We start from the raw sequence: 13,964 nt of genomic DNA on the forward strand, positions 1-13,964 counted from the left end.
CCTCTTATTAATTTATTTGCATTTATTAATATTCCTGAAAATACTACAAGCACGAGTTTGCCGTAATTGCCGAAACGATTATCTTTTAACAAGCGCTTAAGCTTAAGATTATTGTCTTAATTCCTATTCTAAGAATGCAAAAGATGGAAGGTAAATCGAATTGCATTTAATAAATTTCTTCGGACTGCAGGGTATAATTAAATAAGACAGTAGACTCCATAGCTCCGGTTAATATTTCCGCAAAATAAAAAGGTATCTGTTACCAGGAAATTAACACATTTTCTTTGAAGAGGAAACTGCAGTGGTGGAGCGTACCGGTTGCTCACTGAGATGTGAAGTGATAGGTTATTGACACCTGTGATTTATTGTTTTTCAATTACGACTCGATTTGAGATTAACCGAAGTCTTTTGTTAAGTACATATTTAGTTGTTCCTAGGATCCAAAAATCGAGTATTTTCAGTCGACTAGAGAAACTTTGTTACCGTGAACAAGTATATAATAGTAAATAACATAGTGACAAATATACCAAGAGAATGATATGATTATATTGTATAAAAAACATATATTTATTACTCAAGCAAATGTGTTCCAAAAATATCAGAATAGGCACCAAATGTTACTCATACATAGATAGAGTGGGTAGATAAAACTTACTCTTTTTAGTTTCGATTTTAGATAAAGCCACGCTTACCTAAAGTTATTGTCGTCTGATCACACATAATCGAAATCTTGTCGAACCAGAGTCCAAGATTGGCTAAATCGGAATAACCATATACTTATTAGGAATCTGTTTGATTCCTAGTTCCTACGTCATATATTTAGCAAACATATGACGTAGGAACTGAGTAATTAGATTCCTTGGCCCAGTTAATCATTGTTTGATTAGTTAACGATTACTTATCACGGCGCTTCCTTTCGACCAATGTTCCGTTTCTGACATAAGATGAATATCGCATTAATTACACCTTTATAGAAATCAGATTTGTTAAAGTTTTCCAATAAATTGTTGTGAGCAGTCGTTTGTGTATATAATAATGTAACACTTAACAATAATTAGTTGTTATTTCCTTTGATATACATACCTAAGTGATAGATATCTTTATGGTGTAGGTATATGATTTTAGACTAAAATTATCGCGGAATTCAGACATTTTATTATGCAAATATCCGCAATAAAGAAATTTAAAAACGCATATCGTGAGTACCCGTTACATAATAAAATATATTTATGGTGTAGTACTCTTCAGTCTGAAATTACGGACGCTACAGTGTCAGTACTGGGGTGTTCTGGTTTGAAAGTAAGGAAGTTAAGAAATCGTTCCAAGTTAGTTCTCAGAGGTACCACTACCAAATTCGGGTAGGACTTCTATTCCATTCAGGGCAGATAAGAGATATCCATGGGCGTCTGTGATCTATTATCTTCAGATGAACTATATGCTACTTTAATTTAATAAAAAAATGATGAGAAAACGATATTCATTTAAAAAAATAATTGACCTGGTGCCTACGTCACTATTCCTCCATCGCACCACTCGCCGAAGGATGAAGTTCCATCCACACCAACTGGACTCGTGGTGGTCCTCCACGGTTCGGTTTGCAAGGACGTTCTTGCCACGGACGTGTAAGATGTGGAATGAGCTTCCTCCCGAGGTATTGCCGGAGCGCTATGCCATGTCATGCTCTTCAAAAAAGGTGCAAAAAGAATCTCCTTCAAAGCCGGCGATGCATGGCGACTCCTCTGGTGTTGCAAATGTCCATAGGCGACGTTAACTACTTAGGTAGCACGTCCGCGTTACCGTCAGGTTCAAATATAAATAATAATAATAATAATGTCACGTTTCAAAGAATAAGAATCGTTTTTTGTTGCGGAAATGTAACGATTCTTTCAAGTGTGAACAAGATACAAATTAAATAACTATACCTACATAATTATATAACATGTATGATAATGTTGTTTGTTACTTGTCGTTATGCCACTAAGCCCTAAGGGATTGAGGCTGACAGCCACACGTATCTGTTCTGACTTTCTCTTGTGGTGAATTGTCACGATTTAATTTAAATTGCAATTCTATTCGGGTGGCCTTAATCGTTGTTAAATTTTTACTCGGTTTTATTGTATCTTGTTTTGGTTAGTGGTAGCGCGGGCATCCGCATGTATATTATGTGTTATTTACTATACTTGGCTATCCATGGACAACTAATGGTCTTCGAATAATCCTAAAAATAGAAAAGTATTCGTAAAACATAAAAATGTTTTAAAAAAAATTCGAACGCATGGGGTTTCTGTTAAGTAAAGTTAAGTACTCGTATATAGAATAGACGCTCGTTACATAATGTTTTTTCTTAAGATCCTTACGATTTTAACAGAAGCTTTTAAAAGAATCAATTGAATGCATCCGCTATTATTTCCGTAATTCATTTTACGTGAAATCTTTTACCAATTAACCTATTAGGTAACATACACACGTAAACTACCTATATGGTTTTCACCAAGTACCTTAAGGAAGAAATTAATCTGACTTCTTCCTTATGACAATAAATTAATAAGCAATAACAATCATAATTATAGTTTATGACTTCCCATAGTAGGTATTATAGCCTTTCTCTCGCCATTAAGGGCATTCGACGCTTAGAACCTAATCCCTTATCTATTACAACCACGTAGCATCGGAACCTGGCCCCCTTTGCCTTTTGCGGCAAAACTGTTAATTGTGCCGTAGAAATGTGGAAAGTACCTATCGATGGAGTTGTGAACTTTTTGTGAGGTAATTGCAAGAATATAGCGAATTGAAAACAGATAACATTCCATCAATAAAATGTTACTAACCGCGGGAATGAACGATAGTGATAAGTTATCGGATCAAATCGAACCGTTTGTTGGAATGATAGTGTTATTAATATGACGTGAACATTCCTTGAACCTGACAGTGACTGCAAAGAAAATTCGTAAATAATGTAAATGAGCAAGAAGGAGGTGTTTTTGAAAATGCATCCACTGAAGAAGTTTAAATATTAGATTAAACCTTGTAAACAAATAAAAAACACAACGTATCGTATTATTATAATAGCCACACATTACTACGTGGACCACCCAAAAGATACATTTATCAATTTAATTTCTTCACAACTTATAATAGTGAGACCCTTAATATGGCAGGTCTTATGGTGATAAAGATTTCCACGGATCATTTAATATTTATTAACATTATTAATTGAACCAGTGATAATGCTGGTCTAGGAAGCTTTAGTATTTTTTTATTTAGCCACTGTAATTAGTTATATCTAAATATTCTAAATATATATAACAAAAAGGTGACTGACTGACATAGTGATCTATCAACGCACAGCCCAAACCACTTGACGGATCGGGCTGAAATTTGGCATGCAGGTAGATGTTATGACGTAGGCATCTGCTAAGGAAGGATTTTAATCAATTCTACCCCCAAGGGGATAAAATAGGGGATGAAAATATTACTTCGTAACGCGAGCGAAGCCGCGGGCAAAAGCTCGTTACTAAATAAAGGCATTAAATATTAGAAAAAAGAAGGCATTAAATATTAGAAGTAATAATAATAATTGAAATCAACCACATTAGACACTCGACAAAAAGAAGTTTAGCAGAATTCTCTTATAATTGAGATTCTCTCCGAAATCGCTCCTTATTATGAGTAGACTTTAAACAACTCGCAGATTTTTTGCCATTTCATGACTTAACGTACTTACTTATTGCTATTTTATCAAAGTGCTTCAACAATAATCTTGTGATAGTTACTAGCACGTTATAATTCCATTTCTCTAACGCATACTCGAGAAACAACATCAAAGCGAAGCGATTACCATCGCCGGCAATGGAGCGGCAAATTGACTTCGCCGGATGAACGTTCGTAGAGATTATGTGAAGATCATAGAACTACCAACTTTGGAAGCATGTTATAGTGCCTATTTAGTAAAGTCTTATAACGCAATTACATATGAGTAACAACCCAATAATTTAACAATTAATGGTACAACAAAAGGTAAAAAATAATGTTTTAATTTAAATGGTTCATGATACCACGAATTGAAGAGTTGAAAAATATATTTGTTTAATTTTAATAATCTAGGAAATTATTAATATTGGATGATATTTATCAAAAAGGGGGTTTCACTATTAATATTTTTTAAAGAGTAAGAGACATAACATGCATTGCATGTATGGGTTAAATTTTAGCGCGATCGAATTGATAAGTTTAAGTAAGAAAAACAATTACAGGGTTAAGGATTCTGATAAAATGCAACACGGACGAGTTGATAACGTAAGAAACGAAATTGGAAAACCGCTATTATAACCACTAATTTTAAACGGTTTGCTGTGAATTTATTTTATCGTAAATTATCAAACGATCAAAGTTACAAATCTTTTTAATTACAAGGCGGTTATTTTAGTGCTGCCAACAAAGGCAAGCTGCGTCTGCGCCTAACGAACTGAATTAGTCTTTGTTGCGCAGGCGCAGGGTTAACGACACGACCAGCGAGCAGTGTGGAACAGCAACGCTTGTATGCAAGATTATTGTACTTATTGTGTATGAATGTTAATTACTGGTATTTTCACTTTCGATTTTACTTTTAACTGGTTCTTAATTTTTTAATTTTGTTGGAACGTGACGTTCTTAAAATTGGTTTTATTTTGTGTCTATAATACTACAATCAGTCCACCTCAGAATAAAAGAAATTCATAAAAAGGACTTCCATGGAAGTTTTATGTATCCGTATATAATATTGCTAAATACAAATAATAATTTACTTCATGGACCAATTTTGTTTTTTGTGCCTCTCACAACACCAAACATGAATGTCATCAGAAATATTGTAATAATATTTAGTTTAAGAATGTAATAAAATCAATTACGACCCGCGTGGCGAAGCGGCCACCATACCCGTCTGACGCGCAAAGGGTCCCGGGTTCGATCCCCGGCCAGACAGATATCTAAATGATGAATTTAGATTTATGTTTCTGGGTCTGGGTGTTTGTGTATTTGTCTATGTGTGTGTCCATGGCACCCACGACACAGGGAATACTAGTGTGGGGCTGTGAGTGTAGAAAGCGTTTAAAAGCGTTTATAAATACTTAGTAAATAGGTATTTATTTTGTTGTAAATATCCTAACGATAAACCTACCTACAACTTGTTTGAATATATAATCCTAACTCAAGTACACCTGCTACCGGTCTTGTGAGTAAAATAAAAGGCCTAACTGTAATCCTTTTTACGATGTTTATACCCAAAGGCGTTTAAAGCTTTCTGTGTAAGGTGCGATTATTAAATACTAACTCTGCGATTTTATCAACTGTTCAGGTACCAATGCGGTACTTTGCGCTTATACCTTGTAACTTCAGTTACAAATAATGAACCTATACAATTTTTACGGAAAATCGAAAAATGACAATGACAATGACATGTGGGTAAACAGATTGACAAATTCCGATTTATTCTAGACAAAACTTAGGCAAGATTCATTATTATTGATCCCATGTTGCTTAGAATTCTGTATTTTAAAACGTCATATGATACTAAATATGCCTGGTTATAAAATTGGACGTATGTTTTGGAACATGATTGTCCGCCTAAAGACACGATCTTAATATAAAATAATTTGTATGATTATTATATATTGTATGTATAACCCGAACACGAATTTTAAATCGCATAGTCGCAAGCGCGGTCAGACATTAATAGACAGCTTTAAACACATTGAGGCCCCAAACCACGAGGCCATGCATATATGGTCACTAATATTTATGTTATGCGAGACGTGGTCGCGAAACACATTATAAGGTTAACCACCCGAAGGTTTGTTGACAGATTGCTGTAATGCGTGCCTATTAGCTAATTTTTGGTTTCTAACAATCTGATTGGCATTTTTATTTGACTTTGACCACAAAAATGCAAACACTGCGAATCTTTGTATTTCGCTTTTGGTGAGAAATAAAATGAATGTGTTTAATCGTATTTACAAATTCTACCCATAATGGGTAAAATGGATAAGTTGGTAAAATTATTCAATTTAATAAGTTACGCATACGAAATTGCGAGCAAATAATAGATATTGTATGTTCTATTACATGTAAATCCATTAGACATTTTCGAATCACCTATAAGACTCCTACATGACTGATGTCCTTCAGTCCTGAATAACATTCCGAACGCACCTACGTCCGACGCACGTAAATTCATGAAAAAGTGCAATAAGCGACCAATACATGACATTAACTTTTATCGGTGCCACAAACTTAACAATGCTTCCCTTGTAGATAAATTAGTTTGTAGTAATTTTCACGCTTTTCATTCAGGTTCAATTATTTGGCATTTTACATCCAAACATAATTTACAAGTCTATCGAACATTTCACAACATTGACATCATAACCGTTGTAACTCCTTGTAACGTATTCCCGCTAACTTATTCACCGTACACCACGCCGCGGCCGCCATCTTGCAAAATAATCCTAATCATTAGCTTTCGACGGACACGCAAGGACATTTCAAAGGCCCACATTTGTCATTCTTCCGATGTCCAATGTACGTTTCTTACGTGTCCAATGTGTTGATATAACTAGGTAATTATCACCTCGTATAACTATCGTATGAACGAAAGTTTCTTGTATTAAACTTTCGTTTTTAAGTAAGAGTAAGGGTAGGTAGTTAGTGAAAGCTGTTATGCAAAAGCAATGAGTAATCCTTATTAATTTTGTTAAAACAATATTTGCTAGTTAATCTGAAATTGGAGACGGATATGATATCCAATGCAACGCTCTCTCCAAATACGGTTTTGATTACAGATTACTGGCTAGCAATCGTCCATCGTAACTAGAATACGTTATTTAATTATTACATGTAATTATTCAATCTCTTTCGTGACGATTATCTCAGTTGATGTGGAAATGTTGAAATCGAGTTGGATTCTAAGATTGAATAGTATCAGTAAATTATAGTTAGTATAATTATAAAAAACAACAAACAATAACACGGTTTTTAAAACAGTAATTACTCATTATACCTACTTCTGTTTATTAAGTACTAGTAACCATAAATACATACTGGTATATTGGCAATCAGAGTTTCATGCCTCAGGAGTTTCAACCTGGGCGGTCCAAACATAGGTGCCACTGAGTTATTGTGCGTATATGTTCTAGTCTAGGTAGTAGGTTAAATCACCAACATTAGCATAGTACACCTCAATTGGTACCGCACATTATCAGTATTCAAGATCGCAGAGCACACAGTGAAGTCAGCGCGCGAAAACCTATTTGCCTGGAGTATGAGCAAAGATTGCAGCAAATATTGGCTTACTTATAACCATATAACTTATAACAAATTGGTTTTGAATTTTGAAAAAGAATTAGAATATAAATTTATATTGCTATAATTAAGTGGTAATTAGCACATAGCCTTCAAACAAATTGCAATTATAATAATATTTTTTACGTACGTCCAGCATTATGAAAAAATCTTTTTTTGTCAGTCCTAATGATAAATTCTTACTATAATCTCCTGCAAATCATTCTAATATTTTTACTAAGATATTTTTGAACTACTGCCTAAATGACTGAAAGTCTTCGGTTAGCAAAAAACTGAGCCACATATACTCTGTCATCTCTTTTATTTTGTACCGATGATATTAATGATGATATCGGCACATTCATCACGTCAGCATATTGAAGGGCTGTCCACACCCAAAATATGTTAAAGAGTTCTCAATGTGACTGCAAGTAGATACATACACAAAATATACACGTTGTGTGAAGACTAGACGCACCTTCGTGGGGAAGAGGCCACTTAACCTTCACCCGATACAGACAAATAATTCTTATATTGGTACACGTACCTACTTGATTTGTAATATTGACTTAATTTAGGACTTACACCACATAAGTTTACAAAAAAACTCACCGGTGTAAAGTCTCTAGAAACATTAACTAGCGTTTTTACTTCCATATTCTTATACAAATGTGGTTACAAAATTCAATACAAATTGGCTTTTAAGTCACGAGTCAAATATGTATGTAGTCATAATTGGCTACTTGACACTTTTTGGGAAAGTGTTTTAATGAATTAGTATACGTATTATATGTATATGCCTTTTATTGATCACTTTTTCGAAAAAAGGGCTATTCATTAATAAAAATCGAACTTTCTTTACGGTGAACGGAACGTCGCGTTAAATCAGGCGGTCAAGTGTCATTTTGTGGCGGAACGTCATTACACTGTAAACAAACAACGATTAGAAGAAAATTGAGAGTTATTTAGCTATTATAACTAAAATTTAAATAAATGACAAGTTATAAGACGTGTGCAAGGACGATCGTAACAAATTTGCTTATACAAGTTCCTAAACCCAAATCTCATAAACGTTAAAGAACTTGCAGATTTTTATATGTTTAAATCCTCTGTTTGCAAGCAATGACATTTTACACTATTTATGTAAGAGAAGTATTATTGAAAAAAAGGAATAAATTTAGTAACTCTCGAGTGATTCGTCAATTCCAAATCATTGGAACGGGACGTAATCAAAACAAAACAGCAAGTGGAAGTATTCATATATTTAATATATTATATAGATGTCTATAAGAATAGAATTATAAGACGTCTATGAGGATTCTATTTTAAGGGCCCATTCTGTAATTAATAGGACACAATTAAAATATTTCATGACTGTGTTATTATTGATGGTGTATGTCTATAAGAATATAATTATAAGACGTCTATGAGAATTCTATTTTAAGGGCCCATTCTGTAATTAATAGGACACAATTAAAATATTTCATGACTGTGTTATTATTGATGGTGTATGTGCACTGATTAAGTTACAGGACTGTATAATTAAAAATACATGATTTGCTAATATTAGTATTTTATTAACCGATTTCTTTGTTTATTGGTTTATATGGTTCTATTAGTGAGTACACACAGTAGAACTTTTGAATATATTTATCATATGTTACAGTTACAATAATTACTACAGATCACCTAAGCAAAATTTTTGTGCTGCTTGCGTGTCTGCTTTTCTTCATTAGGTACTAAAATTATTTTCCGTAACAAATGGATATATATTTTTATCACTGTCATTTTCAGAATTAAATTGCAATGCAATAATAGGAACTGTATGGTCACTTTTCTTCCTACAACTTGTTGGGTAGGTTACGCAAGTAAAGAAGTACTAAAGAAGTACTATTTATGTATTTCAGACTGGTGCCCACTTTCGAAACTTTTGGCTCCTCACTTCTTCTAGGCAGGACAGTCATCACATTTTCATTTTCATTGATGTACCTTGTGTTCAGGACAACTTTTACTTTTCATGAAACACAAACTTGCCTTCCTCTTAAACTGCACATACTCTATAACGTCGTCACTATACGATTGTCGGGAAGATCTGTAAATATAAATATAACCAATTAATAACCTTAAAACAGTTCACATAAGAATATAAGTATATTTTAAAAAATCTTAATAATCACTTGAAGACAACCTTTCTTCTGTCTGAAGTCAGTTAAGAAATGTTTTAATTGTCCGATATGATTAAATGTAAATATAAATAATGTTTTACTTACGTTGTTTATTTGATATTTCCATTGGTTATCTCACGGAAGTTTATGTATCCATTTTGATTTATTGCACTGCATATATGGATTTTCTTTAAGCAGGTTCACGCTATCAGCTTTAATATAGTATGGCTTCATTTTGGTTCACAACATAAATTCAACCAACTCTAACAGCAAACGATTTAATTATTATTTGTCTTGTTTGGTTTCGATGTAGTGACGTCACATGACATTTGAGGCAGCACTGTCGCCGTTTTGGGATTTAAAATCCACAGATAAAAAATCGAAAATTTCTTTTTAAAAATTAAAATACTTAGAACGTATTAAAAAATAAACGAAATACTGCATAATTTATGTTTACTTATAAGCTATCATATCCAACATATTTCATATTTTATTGTTATAACTGTCAAGTACCCAATTTTGATGATTAATATTCACCAGATGTCGCTTTGTATATTTGTTCTAATACAAAAGTATTCGACGTATCAATTTTCAACACTTTCAAGGCTGTTCAATATTATTTTGTGTTTCCATCCATAATGCTAAAAATATCACCAATAAGGCATCGTATATTTTGAAAGCTTTCCGTCAATGGCTCGTCTACGGTAGCACCTCTGCTGCATGTATTTTGTCATAAAGGGCAGTGGTCCACGCTGTTTTGCTTTGTAAGGTATGGTGGTCAATTCAGCTCCATCCTAGAAGTCCTAAAAAGGCCAACGCCGTCGAGGCCACGGTAGAATGCGAAAGGCCTTGTGACTAGGCGTAGAGAGGAACACCATGAGAGAACATTAGCTGTTATGTCTATGGTTGGCAGTGGCCAATTAACATCAGGCCTTGTTCGCTTCTTACTTATAAAAAAGCGTATTAGTATAATCATAGTTACCATCAAACCATCAGTCCACTGTTGGTCAATTCCTCTTGTAACAGGTACTTGTGTTATAAAGGGAAGGTAGAAACAAACAAACATATGGTAAGCTTTTTTAGGTAATACGTTTTGAATATCCTGATCCTGAATGATTGCGTATAGAAAAAACTTCATTCCATTACCTTATAATACCACAGTAGTCAGTGACGTATGGCATTTAAGTCACAAAAATCAAATTATAATGACCACTATTTTAGTATTTTCCTTAAGTGAATGCGTCGCACCACACGTCTAGATTGTAGGTAGGTATGTATGATTGCCTCGTTAATTGGGTAGTTTATTCAGTTGGTAACTAGTTGGCAAGTAAACCTGTGCGAATTTAGAATACTTAAATAAAAATCCATATGGGTTGGGTCACATTTCTTCTTAACTTGGTTACGAACGTTAGCTTTTTCAATTTGCTTATTTTTTATAGGCGCGGTGATTCAGCAGCATATGGACATTAATAACTATTAAGTGATTGACTTCTTATTAAATCGGGTACACTTTTGTTGGTACCAGGGGCATAACTTATTTTTATTAGGATATACCTACGAACGCTTATGCACAAAAGCCCGCGTATATTTTTGATGTTAAAATAAATAATCATCATCATCATCAACCCATTATTGTCCCACTGCTGCGCACGGGTCTCCTCTCAGAGTGAGAAGGATTAGGCCTCAGGATTAAAATAAATAATATTGCGAACTAAATATTACATTATAACTATTTTTTTTCTAAGAACTTTTCACGCAATCTTTGTTAAAGATTCTTTTATAAAATCATTGAGTAAAATTATTTCTCCGGCACCATTATCAGAGTATAACTGACTCTTATCAGAATTTTGACCGCTTAACCAGTGATATAATTATTTAATTTTCTGTATCAGGTCTTACAACCGGACAAATCACTTACCGGAACATGACAGCATTCCGTTTATCAGCGTTTGACAGTGTGCCCTGGGGCGTCACATCTGGGAAGTTATACTCTACACCTTCGCACTCGACGCTTCAAACTGGTTGGTTATACAATACGGTAACTATTAAATCATTTCTGTGTAATAAATGTTGACCTACAAAAATATTTAAAAGACATTTGATATTTGTTTTTCTAGAAATGGCGAGGAGGCTAATACCTACTGTCCATACTTTACAGATTGCGCTGTAACTAGTGGTAGGTCTTAAGGCAGGCCGCTTTGAAGGCCCCCTTTGCGGGCTTTAAAACCATCGGTGCATTAATGAATTTTGTAGTTACAAAAAAATCGAAATTAAAACTTTAATGTATACTAACTTGAAGTTGATCATAGTAAAGCCAAAAGAATTTAATAGAAATCTCAAAGAATATTGATCATAGTAGCTTTTACACTCGATTTTTAAGTTGGAATTTCATTACTGCCAAAGGCCAAAATGGTGTAGGTAATTGCTATCCAATATCAAAATAGATTACAAAGAATAAACCAATACGAATAACGTAAAGTAGAGATGGACCACCTCCACCGCGAAACTCGAAATACCTATGTACTATGATGAACGACTTCTAAAAGCCACACCTTAAAATTTTCACCGCTTATATTACTCGTATATAGTTTACAACTAGCCAGTTACATAAGCATCTGACTGATTCTAATATATTACTACATGCCGCATTATTTATCATCTGTTACAACAATACTCACTTATGACGTAACAGAATACCTGTTATTTTGTGTCAATAATAAAACACCAAACGTGGTAACGACCAGCTGCTAATGGACTTTTCTATAAAGTGGTACTGGAAAGTATTGTATCGAATTATACAGTGTATACAAGATATTTATCATACCGGAAGCAAAAAATTAGTTTGCAGAGACATTTAGATACACGACCTATTTCAACTTACTCCTTAAGAGTAGCAAACACTACTCAAGAGTCTTCCTTATAACAATAGTGATAAACGCAGCTGTCTTCTGTGCCCGGGCTTGAAGTGTGTGGCAAAAATTTACTAGGAACCTTTCAATCCCATCCTCAAGGGGTAGCGTACCTAATACCTACCTGTACCGTGCCTATGACGGATAAGATACAGTACCCTTAGTACAAGTTTTTACGTTTGCTCGAAAACGTTCAACGTTTACGAATACGCTGCTTCAGCGCTCCCGTGGACCTTATCGGAACTAAAATTCCGCAGTAAAAGATTAAAAAACAGAACTATAACGCTATCAACATTTAATTAAAAATGTAAAAATAAGTGCATTCTATTTATATTTGTAAAATTAAATGTCGTTACAATTGACTATTCAGTTTTTTTTAATTCATAATGCGAAATTTTAGTTCCGATAAGGTCCACGGAAGCGCTGTGTGAGCAAATTTGTAAACGTTAAACTAACGTAAAAACTCATATTAAGGGTACAGTCCGTAGCTGCCGTTACTTATCATCAGACGAATGCTTGTTTGCTACATCTACAGTATTAAAAAAGATGGTGATACCTAAGATAATTATGTATATGTCTGTATGGCAAAGACGTCTTAGTAAGAAATCACTGCACATTAGACTAACACAATTCCACAATCATCGTCAGCCTCTTATACCTCGCGTTCAAACACCTAGACGTTTTAATTCTGTACACTTTTCTCATTGATTGCTGCGTCAATTACTTTATTCTCAGCTCTCAACGATTACGGGCGTTGCATCACACATTACACTCGCTTTCATTGTTTCTATATTAACCGAAATTAGATAATGTTTCATTTTGTCGCGACCGCCTGGGAACATCTCTCCGCTTTCCATCACAACGTAATATTCATTGTGTCGTTTTGTTGGTGCTGCATCATCGAGTGTTTGAAGGGAGTTTCTATACTATCATCAGGTAAGAAACCAAGCGATGATAAATTAATCGACCGAACTGCAAAAATAAAGCTTTAATTAATCTTCACCATTGTAGTAAAAACTGATCGGTTTACTTGTAGCTACATTATTGAATAGATGAACTTTAAAGTAAAGTATTATGTGAGAAAGATTATAGTCCGCGCCAAACTGCTAGGCCGCTCTGAATATAGAAATGAGTCGCGTCGCCATAGCAAATTGTATGACTACACCTGCTCACAACAACTTCAGAGCGAAGTTTGGTGGGTATTATACCTTCAAGTTTAAAACGTACCCAAGATAGCGTCCTACTGTAAGTTAAGTGTGGTACAGAATGACCTAGGCTTCATGCGAATGTGAATTTATATACTTCCAAAATTATACTTACTTCCTATATAGACTTCCAAAATTACGTTTTACTAACATGGAATTTATTATTGTTAAAATCTATTTTGTTGCGGACTCTGGCTTATTTGGAACTAGAGTAATTTATCCACGAATATATCCTTATGATACTTAATGTCCGAAAACTCTGTCCAGATTTACATAGATGCGTGCAGTGGCGAATGTTTATGGATATATATGAGGACTCCCTCTAACTGCTTGTCACTCTTCATGGATCATCTGAAACTTGATTGTCA

This window comes from Epargyreus clarus, unplaced genomic scaffold (assembly GCF_041222505.1).
Source record: "Epargyreus clarus isolate Ecla_fem2 unplaced genomic scaffold, WU_Ecla_fem_2.2 ptg000026l, whole genome shotgun sequence".
In the NCBI taxonomy this organism is placed as follows: domain Eukaryota; kingdom Metazoa; phylum Arthropoda; class Insecta; order Lepidoptera; family Hesperiidae; genus Epargyreus; species Epargyreus clarus.